The 11091-nt window shown below is 35.4% G+C and overlaps 1 long non-coding RNA gene across 1 annotated transcript; it reads right to left on the reverse strand.

The window, feature by feature from the left end:
- Positions 1-2167: 2167 nt before the first annotated feature.
- LOC136226090 (uncharacterized) lies at positions 2168-2893 on the reverse strand. Its single transcript, XR_010687593.1, has 3 exons — positions 2840-2893; positions 2664-2753; positions 2168-2355 (listed from the first exon to the last, which is right to left on the reverse strand). It is a non-coding gene; the product is annotated as an uncharacterized lncRNA (long non-coding RNA).
- Between the last annotated feature and the right edge of the window lie 8198 nt (positions 2894-11091).

Genomic DNA, 11091 nt, shown 5'->3' on the forward strand with positions numbered 1-11091 from the left:
CGATGGTTTGACGGGTATCCTAAGAAAACACATGGAGAAGATCGGGCTTGCAATTTAGTTCGGGATGTAGAGGGGATAAGGGGAAAGCACAAACAACCAAAAATACGTAAATGGGAAAAGCTAGGGTCACGTTGGTATAGAATTTTGGTGGGTGATTGGAAACCTAGAATTTTATGAGGGTAGATATTGAGAAGATACGTAGCATGTTCGAGTGCATGAGTCCAAAAAGATAAAGGAATGGACGCATGATTTAGAATAGTGTAAATAACATTATTGATAGTACGAATGGTTCGTTTCGATTTCCCATTTTGAGAAGAGGTATGAGGACAAGAGAAGTGAAATTTCATGCCATTAGTTTGACAAAATTGACAAAATTGTATGTTATTATATTTGCCACCATTATCACATTGAAAGGTTTTGATGTCTCGTTCAAATTGTGTGCGAATAAAAGTACGAAAGGAAAGAAAAGTGGTATATACTTGAGATTTATTTGCTAAGGGGAATGTCCACAAGAAATTTGTATAATTATCAAGAAAAAGGACATAATGGCGATGACCACTAGAGCTTAAAATGGGTGACGTCCAAACATCACTATGAACAATATCAAAGGGCATGCATGTATAACTGTTAGACTTGGCGAATGGCAATTTTATTTGTTTCCCATAAATACAAGATGAACAAACTGAAGCATCCAATTTCTTAGTACAATAAATAAATTTATTATTCTGAAGGGTGCTTAAAACATTAGCCCCTGGATGTCCCAAACGATTATGCCAAATAGTAGGAGATAAAGCAGAAAAAGCAGAAGGATAAGATAAATCAGAAGCAGAACTGGTTGTTACAGGATAAAGATCACCCTCACTATTACATCTCATAATAAGCCCCCCATTCGTAGATCTTTCACAGAGAAACCAAAAGGATCAAATTCCACAGACACATGATTATCAGTGGTAAATTTATGCACAAATATAAGGTTTTTAATCAACTGGGCTGCATGCAAAACATTATTTAATTGCAAATGGGTGTTGGAACTGGGTAAACTTGCATTGCCATAACCACTAATTGGAACACTTTGACCATTACCAACAATTATATTACGATCTTGACTCATATTAAAATAAGATGTGAGCATACCTCCATCAGCGATCATATGAGATGTAGCCCCAGTGTCCATATGCCATTGTTCGGGTGTTGGTGCAATCGTCATAGTATGCATAGCTTTCGTAAATCAGTGGGAATGAAAGATTAGTGAGTATGAGCAACATGAGTTTGTGGAGGTGAAGGACGGGGCCCCAAAATTCCAGGTTGAGAAGCCCATGATGAAAGGGGGTGAATGGGTGAAAAATGAGGAGGAGGAGAAGATGAGGCAGGTTTTTCGGTCATGCACTAGTACAGAAATGCTTACTTGTGTCGCACTTTTTCATGTTGTTGTGTCGCACTTTTGTGCGACACAACAGGGGTGCGACACAAGAACTTTGCATCGCTCTTGAGAGCGACACAAGCTACTCATCTGTTGTGTCGCACTTGTCAAGCGCGCGATACAATAGAGCGATAACTCTTGTGACGCGCTTCTAGAGTGCGCGACACAACATATGATATTCTTGTGACGCGCTCCAAGGGTGCGCGACACAAGCTCCCTGATTAATCCGGTACACTTTGTATCGCTCCTTCCTCACGTGCGACGCAAAATATTGATATTTTTAAAATATATATTTTTTTTTTTTTTGGATTGAATGGAGCTTTAATATTGAACTATAATCAAGCATAAATATCACTAGTAATTACACGTACATTGTATTAACAATCATGGCTAGCTAGCATTTTTACTTTATTATTCATTGAAAATTATTTAACAGTAAATACACACTCATAAGGGATAAGGTACCAAAATAGGCCTATGATTTTTGTAGAAATAAATTTAGACCCATGTACAAAATAGTACCAATATAGGCTTAACGTTTAAAAAAATATCAATCTAGGTCTCAAGAACGGATTGGACACGTCATTCCTATTACTCCGTTAAGTTTTGACTTTCCCTCCACGTATAATTGACAAAACTTGACAGAGTAATATCAACATCGTGTCTCGTTCCGTTATCGAGGTCTAAATTGGTACATTTTTAAAACGTTAAACCTATATGTGTGCTATTTTGTTTTCAATTAAATGGACCGTTAATACATTGTAGAGAAAAGGAAATGAACACTAATAAGATAACAGACAACCTGGTAAGATTACATCATGTTGATTCTTTGAGCTTAAGATATCAACTTCCGGAGCAATTGATTCTTGTTGAATCCTCCATGTCCTTTCAACACCTTCAGGATCGAGATAGCCTCCAGGAATTGGCGGAAGCCACTGATTAGAAATATCACATATTAGAAAAGGAAAGAAAAAAGAATTCTACTTTTTATTTTATGGGAAGGATCAACAGTGTGGAGAGAAAAAATCTAGCAGTTACAGTACAATAACATGCCAGGATCTAAGAACAGAAAAACTAATTATCCTTCAAGAAAGAAACTATTTTGATATATTAACTAACGTTAATGAAACAAATTGAGAATCACTTTACAACACTCACCCTTTATACCTTCCAAAACTAGAGATGAAAAGAGAAGATACAAAATTAGAACAAACTATAAGATATAAAGTAGCAAGTAATTCACCTTCTCAGCCTTGGCAGCAGCTTGTGCAGATGTTCGATATAATCCTTCTCTATCAGAAAGTTGTCCCTTTAAATTTTTGTCTTTTAATACCTGCAAATAATTGAGAAATCAGAATGAGAGGGAAAATAATAAATAAATAACTCTGCCACTAGAAATCTCAATCACCAATCCCGCACCTCCAAATTAGCACCCTCTCCTCTAAGAAACTTTACTTCCGCATCCAACTCATGGGGTAACTCCTGCAAACAAGAAGCACAGTCCATTAATTTTACATCCACACAAATGTTTCGGGGTCACTTGCTATGGATTAAAAATGTGATCTAATGTGGTACCTGCTCCATAGGGGTTGCTTGATACCATCTTGCTTGACATCCATGTTTACAGGCTGCATGGTTAATAAGAAAACAAATCCATTTAGTACTTCTGGCCAAAGAGACGAAACTATTTTGATTTATGCATGTTACATAGTAGAGGGCACAACAAAACATAAATTATGCTTAAACTATAGCAGTACTGAGTTATGATAATCAAGGAACTAATAAGGTTGAACAAAAATGAAGCTTCGAATTTATTCACTAGCTTGTCCAACTCACATGCATTCAAGTTCGTTAATGGAAAAAGCAATAAGTGCTGAAAGCTCAAGTGAATTAGAATTACTAGAAAAGAAACTACATTTCCCGAATAAAATTTAGTACATTTTCACTAGATTCGAGTTTAAGGGAAACAAATTCAATTTCAAATTTTAGAAGAACAACAAAAACAAAAGGACTATAAAATAATGGTGAGAAGACCGAGAATTCTTTGATGTAATTGTGTTGTTTCTTCTGAAAACTGCCACAGAAAACTAGAATTCTGAAATGGGTAAGTCTGAGAAATAAACCTGGGGTTGATCATCAGTAAAACAAAAAAAAATATAGTTAATGAACCATATGAGATTCCCATAGAAGTATGGAAGGGTGCAGGAAATGTAAGAGTTTATATGGTTTGTCCTCAGTAACAGAGTATAATAATTATAGATGTATCAAGCTCATGAGTCATACTATGAACTTGTATCAGGTGGTCACCGAACTAAGGTTGAGAAGTTGTTCTAAAGTGTGAGAATTAATTTGGCTTTATGAACAGAAGTTGACTATGGAAGCTATATTCCACAAAAGAAGTTTGGTGAAAATGTACAACTAGCCAAAATATGACCAACATATGGTTTCCATGGATCTTAAGAAAGCGTACGAGAGAGTCTCAAGAGAGGTTCTCTAGTTCAAATTGGAGAAGTGTACAACTAGCCAAAATATGACCAACATATGGTTTCCATGGACCTTGAGAAAGCTTATGATAGAGTATCAAGAGAGGTTCTCTAGTTCAAATTGGAGAAGTAGAAGATCCATGCCAAGAATATTCATGCAACTAAAGACATGTGTAATGAAGTGGTTATGGCTGTGAAGAACCTTGATAGGGGAATCAAGAGAAATTCCTATAATTGTTTAGTTAACAATCTGCTTTGAGTCCTTATCTTTTTACCTTAGTAATAGATAAGCTTAACCAAGCATATACAGAGGAGATCACCTGATGAGAGGGAGTAAATATTAAGTTGGAACTATGCGAAGTACACGAGAAGATGATGCAACGTAAATTTCAAAATAGTCAAAGCTAATATAGACGTTGAAGTATGTCTTGGAGGATGCCAGTACCTTTGTCTAAATGCCTCCTAAAATTAGGATTTATAACTCATGATACATAAAATATGGCAGAGGAATGATGTCAGACATAAGAGACTAACAAACAGATTGTATATTGATATTCAAAATGGAAGAGGCTAACAAACAGATTGTATAATCATCTGACCTTACAAAGATGGAAGAGACTAACAAATAGGGAAGAGACTAACAATATACTACTACCCTAACTAGACCAACCAAGCACTGCGGCAGAAAAATCCCAAATAACCACCACGAACAGAAATTTAACCTAGAAATTAATTCATCACAAACATGAATAATAGAAATTTAATCCAGAAATTTACTTACATCGCATGTGCGAGACGGAATAGAACGACGAGACGGAACGACACTGTGCAAGAAGGAACGATGAGACAGAACGACGTTGTGCGAGACGGTAGAGGAACGAGAGCGCTCGGAAGGGATGAACAGTGGAGGAAGCCACTCCTTGTTTCCGGCGCCTTGAGAAGTGGAATGACCGGCGGTGTGCGAGGTGACGGTGCAAGGTGGAGATGGCAGTGTGCAAGATGGAGGTTGGCGGCTATGGAGAAAATAAAACCTAGAAATAAGGAAGCAGAGAAAGCATACGATAAAAGAGTTATGGTTTTATTAGTTAGGTAAAATTCTTATATTTAAACGTTTTATATTTTTTATAATTAGTAAATGCTTGACAAGTAATACAATGGTTCAGATGGTTAAGACATTAGATAATAGTTTGATAGGTTAGAGCTTGGAACCTCTGTATTTACATTTTAGTTCATTTTATTTTTAATTAACTTATTGGGTTAAGTTTATAATCAGTGAGTGGTTGACAAGAAATACAATGGCTCAAATTGTTAAGATATTAGCTAATGTTTTGACAGGTTAGAGGTTCAAACCTTCGTATTTACATTTTAGTTCATTTTATTTTTAATTACATTCGATCCTCCATTTTTACACTTTAAGTATATATTTTTCAGTTCATTTTATTTTTAGTTAAATTATATGAGATAAGTTTTTAAGTTTATATATATATATATATATATATATATATATATATAGGATATTTAATTTTCATCATTTTTGTAATTTTTTAGTTTTTTAAGAAATATGTAGAAACTAAGAAAAAAAAATATGAAGAAAAAATATTTATATTTAAATAGTAGTTCGTATTAGTTGTGTCGCACTTTATAAAGGAGCGACTAAAAGATAACACACTACTTGTGTCGCTTTTATAAAAGCGTGTCACAAAGATAAAACACTCCTTGTGTCATTTTAGTAAAAGCGCGTCACAAGCTTACTCTTGTGTCGCACTAAAAGACAGGCGATACAAGAACTAACTCATTTGTGACGCACGCTCTCCAAGCGTGACACAAGTGATGACACAGAATACTTAGTTGTGTCGCGTTTAAAGAACGCTAGTTGCTCTGTTGTGTCGCCTTCTCTTCAGGCGCGACACAAGAGGTGCGACACAAGTGAGCATTTCTGTACTAGTGATGGTTAGTTTTGGATTAAAAAAGTAGCAGAAGAGAAAGGGAAGGCGAGTGCAGCAGTGAGGGTTTAAGCTCTGATACCATAATAGAAGTAGAACCCTTGAGGATTTCTATTGATCAATGAGATTATAAATACCCAATAGTTTACAAAAAAAAACAATCCCTATAATTATGCATATGATTGTGGTATTATCACATTACTATAATTATACCTATAATTATGGTAATGTGATAATTCTATTTATTATCACATTACTATAATTATGCCTATAATTATGGTAAAGTGATAATTGAAAATCAATCAAATAATAATTCCTAAATAAGATAATTACATATCTAACAAAAAGCTTTGTTAAAAACCCAATGACATTTCGTCCGAGCCCGGGCTTTAGAAGGATTTATTTGCTTAAGAGCCACTAAGACCTCTTCCCCAGTGAATGGTGCATCAAGGAGCTGTTGGTCATCGAAAGACAGAATTGCATCCGATGCTTGTACAAAATCAGCCCCTCCTATCGGCTTATTGGATTTAAATAAATCCTGAAAATAACCAGTAATTGTCGCTGCAATTTCTGTTTGATCTGCCACCCATACTCCTTGCAAATTTCTAATACATTTGACAGAATTATTACGACGCCTAGCAGACACTTTCGCATGAAAGCAGACGGTATTCCAGTCCCCCTCTTTCAACCACTCAGTTTTGGCCATTTACCTCCACATTATTTCTTCCTTATTCAACAGCTCTCTCAGTTTTGTAATCAATTCTATCTCCGCTAAACGAACAGACAGGTCGGAATTGGACTGCAACACTCCAAGCTATGATAATAACGATTTAACTTGAGTAGCAATAGACCCAAAATCAGTCATATTCCACTGAATCAATTGCTTTGTTAAATTTTTCTGTTTTTCACTGAAAGGTTGAGAACCTACAACTGAGGATGCCCAAGAAGATTCAATTACCGTACGATAGCGAGCCTCTTTAATCCACATAATTTTAAAATGAAATTGATGTCGTCTGTTTTGGGAACTACTTACCTGAACCTCCATTTTATCAAATTGAACAAACATGAAGTAATCTTCATTAATGGGAGTGAAATGAAGAAATTACAAGAAGAAGAAGAAACTGTAACCAGAGAAGAGAGAGAGTCGGAAATAGAAAAGAGAAAAAGAGTCGTATTGTTTTCGTGATCGTTGGGTAGGCTATAACAGCCTATTTATATCCAACAACTAAAAGTCTAATTATATCTTTAATCCCTAAACTTATACAATTTGACTAACTACCCTAAATCCTAAATAAACTAATATCCCCCCTCAAGCTGGACTACACAAAGTCTTAAGTCCAAGCTTGCTGACCAAATCTGTAAATTGTGGTTTGTGGAGAGCTTTAGTCATAAGATCTGCAAGTTGAAGATGTGTAGAAATCTGCAGTAAATGCACAACCCCTTGCTGCACCTTTTCCCTTACAAAATGACAATCAAGCTCAATATGCTTGGTTCTCTCATGAAAAATAGGATTATTAGCTATGTAAATAGCTGACAGATTGTCACAAAAAATTGTAGCTGCTTGTTTATGTTGTATTCCAACAAAATCAAGCATGTAAAGAAACCATTGTACTTCACAGGTTGTCAATGATAAAGCTCTATATTCTGCCTCGCTTGAGCTTCTTGCAACTGTGGGCTGCTTCTTGCTCTTCCATGATATGAGGGAATCACCAATGAATACTGCAAATGCAGTGACAGACCTTCTGGAATCTACACACCCTGCCCAATCTGAATCACTGAAAGCCTTTAAGTGCAATGTACTCTTCTTGGGATAAAAAATGCCTTGTGATGGAGTCTTTTTGAGATACCTTAATACCCTGTTAACACCTTGCATATGTATATCTGTGGGGAAGTCAAGGAATTGACTCAAGCAACTAACAGCAAAAGAAATATCAGGTCTAGTGTTAGCTAAATAAATCAATTTTCCAACAATCTTTCTATAAAAGGTTTTGTCTTCTAAGGCAGTGCCTTCTTCCTTGGAAAATTTGATCTTGGAATCCATTGGGGTATCTGCTGGTTTGTAATGAACATAACCTGTTTCTACAAGCAAATCCAATATATACTTTCTTTGACAAATAAAAATACCCTCTTTATTCCTAGCTATCTCTAATCCTAAGAAAAACTTTAAGGATCCTAAGTCCTTAATCTTGAATTTCCTGTCTAAAACTCCTTTAATATGATTAATTTCCTCAATATCATTCCCTGTTAGTATAATGTCATCTACATATACTAATAACAATGTCATCTGGTTTCCTTTTCTTTTGATATATAGGGAATGATCAAAAGGACACTTTTGATATTCAAATTCTAAAAGAGTTTCAGACAGTTTTGTAGACCATTGTCTACTGGCTTGTCTTAGGCCATAAAGAGATTTGGTTAACCTGCACACTTTATTATCTCCTTCTACTTTATAACCTAAAGGCAATTCCATATAAACTTCTTCATGTAAATCTCCATGCAAAAATGCATTGTTTACGTCTAATTGAAACAAATTCCAGTCAAATATACTTGCTAAGGCTAAAACTAAACGAACTGTAGACATCTTTACCACAGGTGAAAAAGTATCTAAAAAACCTATACCCTCTTGTTGGGTATAACCTTTAGCTACCAACCTAGCTTTACACCTTTCTATAGTCCCATCAGCCTTGTATTTGACTTTAGAGACCCATAAACTCCCTATCTTTTTCTTATCTTTAGGTAAAGTTACAATCTCCCAAGTTTTTGTATTTTCTAAGGCCTTAATTTCTGCATCCATAGCATCTTGCCAGCACTGATGCTTAATGGCTTCTGCAAAACTTTTAGGCTCAGTAATACTAGAAACATTGCAAACATATTTTTGATAATTATCAGTAAGATTTTCATATGATAAGACTGAATTTATAGGGTATCTATGAGAAACTGATGGCATGCTGGACTTAACTGTAATAGATTGTGCTGATACTTGATTGCACTTAAAATCCTGTAAATATTCAGGAGCCTTTCTAATCCTAGAAGACCTTCTAACAACATTATCAACATTAGGCTGAGAATTCTGTGTAACAGTTTCTCTAAGAACAATGTCCTGCACAATAATATTATCATCAATAACATCTTGTGTTGTGTGTGTGTCAAGTGTTAAATGTGTTGAATTATCTACAATATCATCATGTCGGTCAATTTCTGGAATTATACCAACATTAACAGGCAAAGCATTCATATCATAAGACATAACACCTGTAAAATCAATATTGGGAACAATATGCACTCCCCCTGTAGGAGATTGTGTTAAATAAGGAAAAACAGTCTCATAAAAAGAAACCTCTCTAGACACAACATATTTTCTGTCTGTCAAATCATAGAGTCTATAACCTTTAACATTAGATGCAAATCCTACGAAAATGCAAGCATGAGATTTTGGATCAAATTTTGTATACTTAGGAGTAAGAATTGTCATAAAACTAAGACATCCAAAAACTCTCAAAACATCATAGTTTGGTTTCTGTTGAAACAAAACTTCATGTGGAGTAGTATTATTCAAAAGTGGAGTAGGAATGATATTTATCAAATGAATAGCATGAAGAATACAATCTGGCCATAAATGCAAAGGTAAGCCTGCTTGCAATTTTAAAGCCATGGCTGTATTCAAAATATGTTGGTGTTTTCTCTCAACCACACTATTTTGTTGAGGTGTGTATGGACAAGTAGTTTGATGTACTATGCCTTTGCTTTCATAAAATTCATGTAAATGCAACTCAAAAGCATTATCAGACCTGAGAATTCTAATAGATGCACCAAATTGCGTAGAAACAAGATTACAAAAACTCTTGATAGCATTAGATGCTTCACCTTTAGATTTCAACAAAAATACCCATGTAAATCTACTAAAATCATCCACTATAGTAAGAAAATATCTATAACCAGATAAAGAAGGCTGTTTTATTGGACCCCAAACATCAACATGTACAAGATCAAAGCAATTTTCTGTTATAGTCTCACTATTAGGAAAAGGAAGTCTCTTCTGTTTTGCTAAGGGACAAATAGTGCAAACAGAAGTATTACAACATTTTACATTAGTATTTTCAGTAGATAAAAGCTGCAATCTACCAGTAGACAAATGACCTAATCTATAATGCCATAAAGGAAATTCATCTATAGTCTTAGTTGACACCGATTTATTATTACTAGTACAACTATATATGTTTGAATCATATGCATTCTGTGTCAAAATGTATAGACCATTCCTGAGTTCAGCTATACCAGTCCTCTTCAAAGTCTGCTTGTCCTGCAATAGACAGAGATTATGGGTAACTATTACCTCATAATTCATGTCCTGCAGTAATCTACTAATAGAAACTAAATTGCAGTGAAACTCAGGTATGTAAAGTACATGTGTAATTAATAAATCAGGTGTTAGTTGAACTGATCCAGCTCTATTCACATACACAAAAGTACCATTAGGCATATTAACACGCATAGTAGGAATATTCACAACATCAAACATATATCTCAAGTCAATAGCAACATGATCTGTTGCTCCAGAATCAATAATCCAATGCACAGGTGATCTTGTATCACAATGTAAAATATGTGCAGAAGTTGAATTGTGTGTACCTTGATAAGTGGCATTAGCAAAGTCTGACTGTAAGGTAGGACCTGCTGAAGCAGCAGAAGAAAAACCAATAGGTTGAGCAGAAAATGTATTCACTGAAGTTGATTGAGAACCTTGAAACCTTGAACCTTGGGACTGCATTGGTCTCTGCTCAAACCTTTGCATCATCTGCATAAGAGTGTTATACTTCTCAGCTGGAATGCTAATATTCCTAGCAGATGACCCTGACCCTGCAGCAGCAGCATATCCATATCCCTGTGTCTGCCCTATATTGACACTATCCCCAGATCCAGACATAGCCCCTTCATTCTGTGTAGTAACATTAGCCACCACTGCCTTTTTCCCTTTAAAATTTGGTGGGTATCCATGCTTTTGATAGCATTGATCCACAGTATGCCACTCTTTTCCACAGTGACTACACTTCTTTATATTCCCTTTCTTGAATTGATATGAACCCTTATTCTGATTAGACTGATATGCATAATTGACAGAAACATTAGGCAAATTACCAAGAATCCCTGCATCTACACCTTCATGAATCTGCCTCTCATGTAGTACTACCATGTTAAACACTTTTTCTATCTTAGGCAATGGATCCATCATAAGCACTTGTGTCTT

Source organism: Euphorbia lathyris, chromosome 4 (assembly GCF_963576675.1).
Source record: "Euphorbia lathyris chromosome 4, ddEupLath1.1, whole genome shotgun sequence".
NCBI lineage: Eukaryota > Viridiplantae > Streptophyta > Magnoliopsida > Malpighiales > Euphorbiaceae > Euphorbia > Euphorbia lathyris.